At 41.6% G+C, this 14,603-nt stretch overlaps 1 protein-coding gene across 2 annotated transcripts in view; it reads left to right on the plus strand.

The window, feature by feature from the left end:
• Nucleotides 1-14,603, plus strand: part of Mylk4 (myosin light chain kinase family member 4) — a 78,210-nt gene that overhangs the window by 6,797 nt on the left and 56,810 nt on the right. The window lies entirely within an intron of this gene.

Consider the following 14,603-nt stretch of genomic DNA (forward strand, 5'->3'; position numbering starts at 1 on the left):
CACAAAATTTTAATTCATAAATATATCTAACCCACCCATAACCAGAATCTAAGTATTCATTTAAATCATTCTATATAGACTTTATATTTTAAAAACAACTATTACTAAGCTAGAAAGGTACTGTGTTGACTATGCTTAGATGCCAATAAAAGTTGTCAAATAATGACTCTTATTTGAAAGAGAAATACATAAAACCCACTGACAATAGCAATTTCACTTGCTTATGGTCACTGGTAGTCTCAAAAAGAGGCAGAACCTGACAAACCAAGACTATTTCTCCTATTTCTTTAGGCATCAAACAGAGTTAGAGTCTGTGAGGTATCTTTTCCTCTTAGTAGAGATGTTTGGTTAGGGGACCCATTCAGATGACCTGGCAGGCCTTAGTTATTTAGAAATGTAAGAACTGAAGGTGTTGGGTCACATTCTTTCTAGAATGAGTGTATCATACTATTATTATCCATCCCCAGGGAGGGGGTGCAGCCCTTGGCAGCTCACACTTTGTGCACATGTGCTGCACCCCACTTCAGTTTTTATGTCCTTAGGGCTGTGTTTGCTGATTGCTTATTTAGGACCTATGCCTTTAACCTGATTGTATTCCTTTATTATTCACTTATTTTAAGGACAGATATATAAATAGTCCTCACTGCATGTCAGTACTTGTTCTAAGTACTTTCTTTATAAATGGGGATGGAACTCAGGGTCTTGGCTAGCACTGTAAGGCCTTGGGCCCAGTCTCCAGCACTGCAACAACAACTTTCTGTGGCAACCTCAGGAGGCAAATCTGTCCTGACTGAGCATTAGCATTTATTTATGCTGCGTGTTCCAGGTACTGTGCTAAGTACTCAGTACTTCCCACACCATGTGTGTATCTCTGTGTGTGTGTGTTCATTAATTTTCACACAGTGGCCCCATGAAGCTCTCTGTCTACAGAGAAGTAAGCTAAGGTTTACTGGGACTAGGAGTTTGACCAAAGTGCTGTAGCTGCATGCCCAGGATGGTATTTCTTTCTGAATGGATTCATTTGCTCAACATTTAAAGCCTATATATAGGCTTAATTTCAGGAGTTTTTGTTCGAGTTTCTTTCAAAAAATGTTTCTTAGAGACGTTTTGGGTTCATAGTAAAACCAAGAGAAAGTTACAGAGCTCTGGTTACACTTGCATCTCTCACAATCCAGACTGCCGAGACGACTGGTGCTTTTGTTCCAACTAATAGACCTACACTGATTCTCTATAGTTTATGGCAGGGCTCACCCCTGGTGTACAGTCTGTGGGTTTGAACAAATATAAAATTTCATGTTTATACCATTAGAGTAATTTAGATTTTAAAAGTCACAAAACCATTAAATATTTATATACATACAGAGTTTTCTAAGGACAATTTGTTTTATCCTCACATGATCTGAAGTATTTTTCTCAATTTATTGGCTGTTTTACTTGTTTGCTTTTCAAGGACGCATAAAAGGACTGGGTAGGTTTTAAATGTCTTACTTTGCCAAGCCATAAACTAAGTTTCTTGTCAGCAAACGCAAAGTAACAGCGACCTCCAGTGGAAAGAAGTTGAAAAAAACTATTGTGGGCAGAAGGTGAGCTTTCAGGCTTTTTGTTTTTTCCTGGTGCTGAGAATGGAACCCAAGGCCTTTTGTGTGCTTGGCCATTGCTCTCCCACCAAGTTGCACCCCAGCTCAGCATCCTCTTTGTAGTTGTTCAAACTAACGTCAGCACTTTCTCAGTTCTGCATTAGAAAAGACACAGTATCCTGGATCTGATTGGTGTGAGCATACAAAGTAAGGTTAGATAAACCGTGTGCTCTTAAATACTCCACTGTTTCATCAACAGCTCCTATGAATTAAGTACTTTGTCAATCCAATAGAAGTTATAACTAGCAAATGTAACTGACGTTTCACCAAAGCTAGCTTTCTGAAGGCAGATAGTCCCCAAATATACTGCTTCTCTTTTATAGCACAACCTGACTATTACATTTCGCTTCACCGTGGTGGCGGTGTAAAACATTTTACCTTGCAATACACATAGACATATGTATGACCACAGATTTGAAATTCACTTGGCCTCTTGCTGCCTCTGTGGCAGTGAGCATGTGCCATAGACCCTTTCCGTGTCCTTCATCATGTGAGGTTAGTAATATTGACCTCATAGAATTGTTGCCTGCTACAGTTTGCACAGTGCTTGGCCCAGAGATGACACTAAGCTCAGTAAGGAAAACTGGACATAGGACCTCTTTGGCACTTAGCTCTGCTCTCAGCACAGCTTTCACTGTCAGGAGCCCCGAGCCATTCCCCTACCATGTGCACCTTCCACCTTCTCTGGGTCCCAATCTCTTTCCTTCCCAGAGCCCTGCATTTGCATTCCTGGAAAACATTACTCCTTTCCTGTTTTATTGTGTCCCATTGTTTTCCGTGGGTGGGAGAGTCCACATTTCTGAGATACCCGGGCTGCTCTTTAGACATCTCAATACTGCACTGCCGTGCTGGTCTCCTTCTCATCCCCACCATTATACCCTCTCAGACATTGTTACAGCCTGGGATTTCTTGAAATGTGTCTGACATTTCTTTTCATCCCTACTGGAATGATGGCAAAATGAGCTGGTTTGCCTCACCATCATATAAGGATGCTGAGGAGTGCAGAAGAGTTGGCATCAGATACCATGGAGAGGGAGAAAGGAGTTCCAGCATGAATGAGCCACAGAGCCAAGATCATATGCATGCCTGTGAATATGCAAATATTGTGTGATGGGATCCTGCTCTCTGATGGGCATAAGAATCAAACAACATGGGCTTCACAGACCTGAGACCAGGCCCATTGGTTTACTGGGTACATACTGCTAAATACCCTTAGGAGCCAGGGAGTGCACATCTAGGTCAAACCTGGCACAGGTTGTTTCTAAAAATCATCAGCTCTGAAATTATGACAACTACTATTATCAGCCCAATAAAAGGAGCAGAAGAGATTCTTTTGGTGTCTAGAGCCATGTCTTAATTAGTGGATTAATTAATTAATACTATCCCCAACTTGCACAGAGAAGGCTCTATTCTTAACTTTCTGCTCTCTATCTTTTTTCCCAGAGAACTGTCATGAGTCCCAAACTCAGGGGGCTAGTTACTGGCATGGCATTGTACTCTAGTGAGATTTGTTGGGAATAAAAGGAAGGCTGCAAAGTCAAGAGGCACAGCTCTTCATCTGGTCAAAAGAATATCAGATCTCTGCCTTTCCTCACATTCTATGAGGTTCTCACAAGTCAAATGATAGGATTCCACCATACAGCTTTTGATTTCTCATTATTGAATTATTAAGTTGTTTAACATCTTATTCATGATGAGTCAGATTACAGTTTATAAAATATAGGATTATAGCTGAGCCCCATTAAAATTTATTTCTAGCTATTCTACTTCAATATTGCTTCCCAACACATAATTAACATAATTAACAGCCTGGGGAACTCTAAGATAGATGTTGGGGTTCATATCTTGATTCCAGTGTCCTTTCTACTTAAATTCATATCCCTGTGGTCCACGCAATAGCTGTGTGACATTACTCATTCCATTTTCTTTGTCTCCGTTCTTGTATCATCACATTGCTATAGTAATGTCAAATTATTTGGGGTAAAGATTACATAAGATGATGTGCCTATGAGCGGTTGTCTTGGTAACTGGCGCAGACATACAACCTCCACACTGACTCCTGGCCCTGCTTCTTGGTTTTACTCCACACCTTTGATCATTTTCCTTCAAGACCAGATTCAGATATAACCACAGATAGGTCTAATCTGCTCTTCTATAAACACCATTTAAGGACCCCGTCCTGGCTGTGGCTATTTCATACGTCTTTTATGATCATTACTGTTTTGCAAGCAAACTCTTCTATGTCCAGAAAGTTAGACCTTTCTCTCCAGAGGGATTATTCTCTGTTTATTTATTTTTGTGCCATATCTTTCAATGAGATAAGCCCTCTTACTTTGGTGTACTGTTTATCTTTAGCTGTTAGGTCTAATTTCTTAAGTTTTAGAATTAATATACTTATTCAAATATTTAGACTAACTCATGAGTATGGCTAGTCAGGATATTTGAATAACTCAGGTTTACTTTTTTTTTTTTTTACAAGATTTTCAAAGAGAATACACTGGAGTGAATTTTAATCCTTTCTCTGCAGATAGGATCAGTTTTGCAAGGTCAGGGTGGTCTGACACACCCTGAGTGTCTTCATTCAGTATCAGCATAAAGAAAGGCATTCATTGTACCAGATGCCGTCTGTCCTCTCAGGAAAAGAAGGCAATTTGATCCTTCTTCATCAAAAATTGTGAACTTCTACTCTCCAGTGGCACTAGCACACTGAAAATTGTTTTTAACAACACCAATAAGGCATTGCCTAGGTTCCTGTGTCCCTTTGAGACTCAACCTAGAAAGAAAACATCAATTTGAATAGCTTGCTTTATAGCTTCTACTTTGTCAGTTATTATTTTATGGTGATACAGAAATAGGCATTCACTATAAACTGGAATCTTTTCCCCCAAACAGCAGCCCAGGCCTGCCAGGCAGCATGGGTGTGACCAAGGGACTTGTTCCAGATATACACTCTATATAACAGCATGTGCTGTTACCTGGGTGAATGCTAATGGTTGAAAAGCACCAGAATATTAATTACTTCCTGCAATTGAAAAATTAAGGAATAGTTATTTTCACCATGAAAGTTGCTGAAATGTGATACTAGTACAGTTGTGCATATATGATTAGTTTAGTAATAGATGCAAGCATATATATATATATATATATATATATATATATATATATATAATATGTTTATAATTGTGAGTGTGTGTGTTCTCAAGGCTCTCTCAGGCTAGTCCTTGAGAACTAGGCAATATCCTTTCTTGAACATTTTAAGAGCATATTTTCCTTGATAAAATAAATATGTCTATTAATAGTTGTTTCCATTAGATTTCCCAGGCAGACAAAACACAGAATTTGTCTCTCAGCCAGTCAGATAAGCTGGGGTGAGGGGACATGTGAATGGCAGCACACCCTGCCTTCCCTGGAAGGGTCACATTCATCCCCAGGGAGGTGGTCTGGACATCTAGTTCTTTACCCATTTGAAAGGAGGCCGCTGTGTGACAGGATACCAACAGAATGCGCATCATGGAAATTCTTTGGTCTGCCCTTGTCAGCAAGGCAGCAGGTGGTTTAACTGAAAGCCACTTGTATGCTGAGTAGAGGAACAGGCTGTGAGATTCTCTGTTGTCACCAAGTTCCTCCTGCCAGGTGCTCACTGGTAGGGCCTGCAAATGTAAGTGCCCATGGCAGGGAGCCACTGAGTGATCTTCCTGCACTCTGTCCATGCTAATGTTGGGTTCACAGTTCCCAGGGTCACATGGAAAGGTCAGCAGTGTCTGGAGCTTACAACACCATCTGAGCCCTGCAACTTGTGTTAGATAAGCAACATTGACTTCAAGGTATTTTGAGATACTCTGATTATTTGTTATGGGATGAGAGCCACTGAAAATAAGCATCCTTTGGGATCAAGATATAGACTTCTAGACCCTACAAGACATCTTTAGCAGAAAGTGCTATAGTGGGGAGACCATGTCTTTAATAACGCCAAGGTTCCGATGAGAAGCGTGGTTAGCACTTTGCCTGAGCAGCCACTGGATCAGCATCCAGATCTCTCTCTCTCTTTCCCTTTTTGCTTAGGTCTGGTGACTAAAAAGATGTCATGTTACCTCTGGGGAGTTTTCTAGGCTGTAAAAATATTACCCATTAATCTTACCTCTTATAGTTACGTTAACCTTGTGGCTCCTTAGGATTTTTGCAGAGTGACACGGAGGACAAGCACAGCTCTTACATAGCTTTGTTTGGAGTAAATGCTATAGGCCTATGGGCTGACTAATTACTGAGTTTCTTCTCCCTTCTGTTGCTTGCTTGTTTTCTGTGCTTATGATTTATGGGGACTGTGACACAGGAAACTTGTGGGGACTGTAGTTGTTGTGCACAGCTTTCCATTGCCAGTGTAACGTCTCCTTTTTCTAATTTGGTGCTGGGCATGGATTCAGGACCCCACTTGCACTTCAGCACGTTGCAGCCCGTGTCTGCTACCTTTGTGTGACTTACATCAACGCTGGACAAAAAGATGTACATGGGATTAAAACTTTAGTTATCTCCTTGCCCACTGAGTGGAAAAGCTTTTTTTTTTCTTTTTTAAATAGAAGGCTTGCTTCTTTTAAGGCTTGATATAAAGGATATATCAAACGGATAGCTGAAGTAGAAAAAGTGATGTGCAGATAAGACCAATAGGTTAAAAATAATTCTAAAGAAGAATATAGGTTACAGTAGGCTTGAATGAAGACTAGAGAATCCCTTTGCTCTATGTGGAAGCAGATAGAAGCCATTGTCCTGAATACTTATAAAGCAGCGTGCCTTTCAGACATCTACTTGAGAACTGACCAAAATCAAACTCCACAGCATTCGCTTAAGTCACATCTGAAAATAGATTGAGAGGGCAGACAGGGACAGAGGTTGTGGAAGGCTTCATGTCTGGCAGGAAGAGCCAAGCATGGATGGAGGGCAGCCCAAACTTTATGCAACATGGGTCACTCCCAGGAGATCTGAGGCACCAGCCCAGTCCCTTTGGCCTTTCTTGCAAGACACTCTAGATTTTCAATTTTTGCATTAGTAGAAGACTGCAGTCTCCTAAGATGTTGATCCAACACTTTCCTGGGCCCATCAGCTTTGCAGGCCTCAAGTCTCACTTAGCACACATAGCATAGCATCATTTCAGAGTAGACTGATGGATTCTGTGAAGATCAGGGTCTTCTAAGGCAGACCCCATGCCTGATGTGGGGCCCAGCTTGCAGCTCCTATAAGCTGGAACAAAAAGACTTGTTATACTCTGCTCAAGCTGATTCAAAGGCTTCATTTTAATGCTTCCTCTGCACCCAGCTATCCACAACAATCTGCAGAGGAGGCTAAAGTAACAGAGTTGCCTTCGCGTGCCTACCATGACTAGCTATGGAACCTACATACACTTCTCCAGCTTTCCTTGTAGATACCACAATACAAGTTAATGCTTTTGCTCTCATGTAGACTTCTGTGGAAGATAAACAGAATCTGGGCACAGAATGGTTAGCCCTGAGTCCTGTATAAAGTCGGCACTCAGCAAATAGATAAAATAACTCCTAATGCTGTTGTTAATGTTACTCTAGAAAGTTAATCTGTTGCAGTTGAAATGACCGATTACAGAAATCAAAAGGAAAAGAAGATTGAGTACATTTGAGATTGGGTTTTGGATCGGAAACCCTCCGGGTGGGTGTGTCCTATAATCCTCCACGTCTGCCCTGTACCCCTCCAGATGTTTCCTTTAACCTTCCAGGTGTGTCCCACTGGTGCAGTATAGGCTGGAGCAGGTTGACTTCTGAGACAGCTAAGAGCATAGATTTGTGTTCACTTTTGTTCCTATAAAGTGAAATGCTTTCACTGCCCACCAGCCCGATTGCCTTTGGCTTAACCATTTAACAGCATTGTGACTGCCTGTTCTTGCTGCTACTTCCTTTTCTTTACCAATATCCTTAGAATGCCAACTTCAGAGCCAATTCCCCAGGTCCTTTTGGAATAAAAGATAAATGAAACATATATTTTGGTTGGAATGCCCCCTCCCCAAAAGTTGATGTGTTGGCCAGGTATGGTGATATATGCTTTTAATCTCAGCACTCAGAAGGCAGAAGCAGGTGGATTTCTGTCACCCGCACGCATGCACACGTGCTCACACACACACACACACACACACACACACACACACACACAAACAGGGAAGCGTGGGGGGAGGGAGACTCTGATAAGTTGTAGACCTATAGAAGTGTAGAAGGTGGGGGCCAACTTGGCACTATGGGAGGTGATGGATCTTTAGGAATGGAGCCTATTAGAAAGCATTTAAACATTGAAAACATATATTTTGAAGGGAAAGGGTGACCCTAATTTCTTCTTATTTCTAGTTTTTATTTCTATGGCCTGCAACACAATTCCACTGTGATGTACTTATCTCACTACAGACTCCAAAATAACAGGATCAATCTATCATGTCTTAGGACCTTAAAAACTATGCATAACCCCAACTCAAACGCTTCTCTTTACAAGTTGATTGTCCTGAGCATGTGTGGTAATTAGGAGCTATAACAGAACAAGAAAGCTGCAGTCCTAGGGAGGGGCCTTCATTTACTTCATGTGAACTTACTGGAGATGTTGGGTAGATAAGTGAAAGTTGGATGTAGTGCTGAATAAGAGCACCAACCTAATCATACCCCACCAAACCCAGGCAATGGAGGTTGCCAAGGGTCAAGGTAAGAGCAGGCTCAGGAGGAGCATACAGCAGGGAGACTTATCCTAACCTGTAGGGTCAGAATGGCTCCTTGGACTGCAGCTGTCACCAAAGGATGGCCAGGTTAACCCAGGGGATTCTAGAGGAGGTGCCCATGAAACTCAGTGAGCAGTTACAGAGGGGCAGGACAGACAACAGGGTGTTTGGGGACAGTCACAGCTGGTGCCACTGGCTGGGGGACCTTTTCAGACCTTGAGTCTTCAGAGAGTGAGACACTAAGGTGAGACAGTTTCCATTCTTCAGGCAGGGCCTGTAGCCTGTAATACTCTTCCCATATTTTCGTTACCGTTAAAAGTTAATTCTGGCAATCCCATAGCTCATTCCTGGGACCTCTTTGAAATAAAATTATACGTGGTGCCATTTCCCTTCCTTCTGAAATTCCTATTGCTGTATTTTTAGTACATTCTGGGGGGAGTAAAAAGCATCACTTACTTCTAGTTTTCCATACAACCTCTTCTGATGACTACCTTCTTTTAAAGGGTTTTTTTCAAAGGCTATGCAGCATGAATTAACTTCTCTGTGAGAAAAGGTCTTTTGTGGTTTATAAATTTTAATGCAGGATACTAACTGCCAGGATATTCTTGGACCACAACCAGGGCTTTAAGCAGCCTCCTGTAGCAGCTGAAATAAGGGCCCGCCTGACCTGCACCTGGACATAGGGTTCTTTCATCCTTCACGTTCAAAGTCAGGAGGCCTCCTGGTTTCAACCTTAGGACACCAAGGCTTTCCTTTCAAGATCCATTTCCTGGAAACAGGTCTTTGCTGTCCTGATGGATAATTTTTCACTTTATATTTTCTTAAGATGCATAAATTCTACTTTTTCTTCTTTCAAATAAAGGAAAAAACAAGGTATGGGAGCCCATGGTAAGGGTCTTCTCTGCATGGAACAGCATAAACCATTGCTGTCCTGATTTTTAAGTTCTTCATCACCAACAGGGGATTCCTACATGGCCCTTTTCATTCAGTATTCCTCTTCAGACACTGAACTTTTTGATTACAAATGCCAGGTAAGAGAATGTTACCTGAAAACTACTCTCTTAAGTGAACCTTTGAGCCTTTGACCACACAGGAACCTGCTTTACTCCATGGCTATTTGTTGCCCTTAATCAATGTGGTAATGAAGAAAAACTGGGTTATTGAGACAGCACCTGCCTTGTGCTTTATACATCCTTCTTCTTCAATACCAGGAAACTCTTGGAATACAGAGCCACTCTAAGCCAGCCAAGTGCATTTGTGTAAAATTTAAAAAGACACTCCCTCTGGGGCCTTAGAGTGACAAGGACATCCTTCTACGTGCACTGTAGACACACTTCTTGGCCAGCTGACATTCTCTTCTTGGGCTTAGCCCAGGGAGCACAAGCTGGCTTGCAGCAAATTCAACTCTCCAAAGAGCAGCTGTGTTGAGTGTGTGATCCATGAGCTATGGGTGGCCATCTCTGGGCACATCCTCAAGTGCTTTGCTCTTAGCCAGCTGCCCATTGATTGCTTCTGAGCTGCTTACACTGTTGGGTCAGCAGGATGGGTAGTGGAGCTTGGGTAAGGCAGTGCATTAGGAAGAAAACCCAGTATTTAAAGATCAGAAGCTGTGTTTCTGGGTGGAGGCATGAAGGATCTCTTGAGCTCAGTGGTTCTGTTGGGGAAAAAACAGATTAAGTGACCCTTCATGGTTATGTAAATGAAAACAAAACAAAACAAAACAAAACACAGAAGTCATTGCTTCTAACAGAATTCTTTGTGTTTGGTAAAAACTCCCCTACCAATGATGTCAATTTGTAAATGCTAAACAAAGCCCCTGAAAAGGAGTGTCCTAGAAAGAAATAAAATATGACCTTTATCTCCTCCAAAATGAAGGTCAGGCTTGCAGAAGCACATTTTAAGAACTGTGTTCTATGTGAGCACAGATGGTAGACATTCACAGGAAGTGAGGACATCCTGGGGACCATTGCCTTGCAAGTAGGAATGGCAGCCAGCAGAGACTTCATTATTATATGGGCACTGGGTTACAAAGTGAGGAGGCAGCAATGTAAGATAAAAAGGACCCTAACCAGTGCTGCTGGAAAGAGTTACTGCTCTCCAGCTTCTTTCTAATGTTTCTCTGGGTTGGAAGCACTAGAGGTAGGTTCAGTCCAAGGGAGACTGAGGGCTCAGGGAGTCTACTGACTGGGAGTAGACTTGACAAGTGCTTTGAAAACCAAGGGAAAACACATGTAAACTTGTATGATTTCCACAGCAGGGAGAAGCCTGCCAGGTGCCAGAAATTTTTGGTTGCTGTGGCAACCAGAACAGAAGTCCATTCTGTGGACCCCCAGCTGGCTCTCAGCCTCAGCCTTCTCTGGAGTGCTCACACCTAGGAAACTACTGGAGCAACCAGGAAGAGAGCAGTCTCAGATAGGAAAGAATGCAGAGCCCACATGCAGAAGGCCTAAAACAGGACCTTGCAGAAGGCAGGCATGGGGAGGCCACAGGGAACCAATTAAAGAACTTTCAACTTGGCAAAGGCCAGGCATTATCAACGTGTTTTGTTTTGTTTTGTTTCAAAGCACTTTCTTTGGATAATAAATAAAGGATAAGTTAAATAAAAAATGTAAAGTGAACCCTCCAGGGGGCACCTAATGGGTCTCCCATTCTGCAGAAAATAGCCAGGTTTCTTGCCCCTGCTGTTTGCCATGAAAAATACTCAAAAGCAAAGTGTAATACAGTGGGATTTTCTGTTCAAATGGTCACTTTTTTTGTTGGTGGTTTTTGTACTGCTAGAGAAACCTAGGGCTTTTAAGTGTTAGGCAAGTGCTTTACCACTGAACCATATTCACCCAGTCTGCTATCTAGTGCTGTATGGCCTCGGAGACATGACTTAACCTTTCAAGTATATAATGGCGGGTGTGTGTGTGTGTTTATATGAGGTAGAGGTAGACATTAAATAAGGACTGTCAGGACCAGAGGGAGGTCATTATTAATGTTATATACTAATAGTGATCGTAATAAGATAAGAACTGTGTGCTTTTAAAAATACACCAAGCATTCCTGACCTATGAAATAAAAGTCTATGATCTTCATGTTTAGACGTAGCAACTCTGAGTTCCTAAATGCTTTGAAAGTTTAAATCACCGATATTGAAAAATAAAAGAATGTTTTTATTTATTCTTTGGGAATTTCATACAGTGTCTTTAAATCATATTCACTTCCCTTCCCTAATTCCTCCTAGATTCTCTCCCACCTCTCTACACTCTGAACTTCAGATTCTCTCTCTATAAAATATGGCACTCTGCATGAATTTGGTCATCATCCCTGCACACGGGTTGTGCTTGGTAAACTTCTCTGTCATGTCAGTTTTAGTGCATGTGTGGCAGAAGGGAGCACAGAGTCACTGATGTCTCTTTTCAAGGAGAGAATGCTATCCTGGGGTGGCAGCTTCCATTGTTTCACCTGAGGGTACCGGGTGTGAAGAGAGAGGCTGTCTAGGGTCTCCTGTTCTGCAGTTGGCCTCAGCCCTACTGCCCACCATTTTCTCTACTCTTCTCAACTTCCATTTAATTCTAAATGTTTGTGAAGCTTTGCAGAGTCTTGTGCTTTTCTCAAAGACAGAACCTTAAAGTAGTGGGCATTTCCTGTGCTTGAAGCCAGGCAGTGGCGGGGTTTTGCTGTGGAGAGAAAACCTTTGAGTTTTACCTCATGGAGCCCATTGCCTCAGGAAGACTGACAAAGAGAACAGGGAGCTAGTCCTAGATGCCTTTTGGATTCTGCCCTGGCTGTCTCTACCTCTGCTCTTTGCATAGAGGCCTTTGCAAGGGCCACCTTTGAGATCACACTTTGAGATGTTTAAATGCATTAGCGACCACAAAATGGAGCTTTCCTGCTGTGAGGTAATGATACCATGTGGAGGTACTTACTTGGTAATTTATTAAGCCAGAGTTGTCTTCGGGTAGTTGTAGGCAGAGCTGACAATTAGAGGCTACTTTGGTTTGTGGTTCCCTTGAGCCATTTCAACTTTTTCTGTTTCCTCATCTCTGGTAAGAACCCAGCGACTCTGGGCATGGCCTTTGTCTCCTCGGCATTTAAGTGATTTTCTCAAGGGCGGAAAGGAGAGCATGCCAGAATTGGAATCTACTTAAACAAACACCTAAAACTGAAGATCTGGTTTCATGCTAACTGCTTACTGGCCTACTAAAAACTTTTAAAAACAATTTCTTGGGAGAAATGGATATGGCTTTGTGTGCCCAGATCCCTCACTCTCTTTGCACCTACTCCATCTTCTCTGCTTTTTATTACATCTGTCTAACCTGAAACGTTTTACTTGTAGAAATTCTGTCAGCAGAGAGACTCAATACTATGTTTGGATTTTTCATATACAGTGTATATTTCCTAAACACATCGTATGTGTAGACAAGACTTTATTACAAGTATTCTGATGCTCCTGCCCATAAGAGGTATTTGGCAGTATATGCATCTGATACAGCGGTAAATAAGCCAAGGGAAAGAGATGGTATATACAGAGCCCTGGTATAGCCTGTTTCTTAGGATATCCTTCAAATCAATGTGCTTAAGATAAGAGATCAGGAATGTTCACTTTGGTATATAAAAACAGGCCTTCCAAATACTGAGATAATGATAGAACAGAAGACGCGTATGAAGTAAGAAATTTGTGGCTAGATAAGGAAGTACCTGCTAGGCATATCATAAAAGGTCAAATGCTCAATATACACATAAAGTTTCTGAACGAATGATTTGAAATATCAAAGTTTGATAAACTTTGAATTCTGATGACATGCTCCGCCAAACACATAAGGTTATTTTAAAATTCTCTGTCTATCAAGATTTAACTTAAAAGAGAAGTTTAACATCTTACCTACAACTTACTTTCAATAGAGTTTCAGTATGCTTGAGTTTTATGTTTCTTTTGTTTGTAGAGTATGAGGCTATCCACAGCCCATATTTTTATTATCATTAAGCTATTTGATAATTCTCTCTTCAGGTGGTATGAGATTCATACCCTGCCTTGAACATTAGACTAGTAGGCTTCCACTGTTAACTTTACCATCACAGAACAGATTCCTCAAGATACCCAATAAATGATAAGCTTTGCAATAATAGGTTCAAATGTCTTGGCCTTTTTAGCAACAGATTAAAAAGAAAGCAAGCAAGAAAGAAGGATCCATTTCTTGATGTGTTAGACAGATGTTTCTAGAATTAGCACCTAGATCATCAATCAGCCTGCAGGAAAAAAAGGGTTGCCTGAGTCTGTATTTTTGAGATTCCAGCCTGTGACTGGGCTGACTCAGTGCTTATAGGCCCCTGATAGACTGGCAACACATCATGATTAGGAGTGTACTGCAAACCAAGCCACTCACGCCATGGGCAAACTAAAAGAGAGTGAAGAGGGGTTGACACTTACTGAGGGGCATATCCCTCAGTGTCTTCCTACTAGGTCCTCCCCTCTTAAAGACTCTACTGCCTCCTAGAGATGCCTCACTGGAAACTAAACCATAGCACTTCACATCCCAACTCTAGAACATGTTCTTTTCTAAACAGCCTTCCCATACCTTTAATTTCATAGATCATATTTTAAGCATAGGCTGACAAAAGATTTATAACTACTTTTTATATGAGTTACATCTTGATTTCTCTTCAATAGGATAAAAATCAGAGGTACAGTTTTATAGTTCCTATACATTGAGGTCTCTAGGATTCTTGTCCCTGTCCAGACCAAGTTCCTATGGCACCTTAGATTAGGGATGACTAAGCAGTCACTAGAATGTCTGTCCTGTGTGTGGATAGTTCATCTGAGGTAGATGCTGAACAAAGAGAAATGTCACTTTGGATTACAGGAAGAAGACAATGTCAACTTCAAAGTGCTCTGTCAATAGAGCCAGTGGCAGCATGGTAGGTGAGACCTCCATGAGTCTCTAATGAGAAACCTAATGAAGAAAAAAAGAAAAGAAAGAAAGAAACCTAATGAACTGTATCTGTCTAGCCAGAGATGACTGGAGCCAGAATGATGCACAACCTAGCCATCTCCTCCCTGCCCTCCTCCCACCCCTACCCCTAACCCAAGCTTTCAGTGCATGTCAAAAGGCCAAATCGTGAGTTTCTGAGAATCTCTGACTGGACCATGAATGAGGAGAAATACAGAAAGACAAATACAGACTCAGCACTGCCATTAAAGGTAGGAGAACCTTGTGGTGACTCAGGCAGAGGAAGTTACCTAACTATTTTGAAAAATCTTTGCATAT

The sequence above is a fragment of the Mus caroli genome, unplaced genomic scaffold (genome assembly GCF_978045245.1).
Source record: "Mus caroli unplaced genomic scaffold, Mus_caroli_1 scaffold_15, whole genome shotgun sequence".
In the NCBI taxonomy this organism is placed as follows: domain Eukaryota; kingdom Metazoa; phylum Chordata; class Mammalia; order Rodentia; family Muridae; genus Mus; species Mus caroli.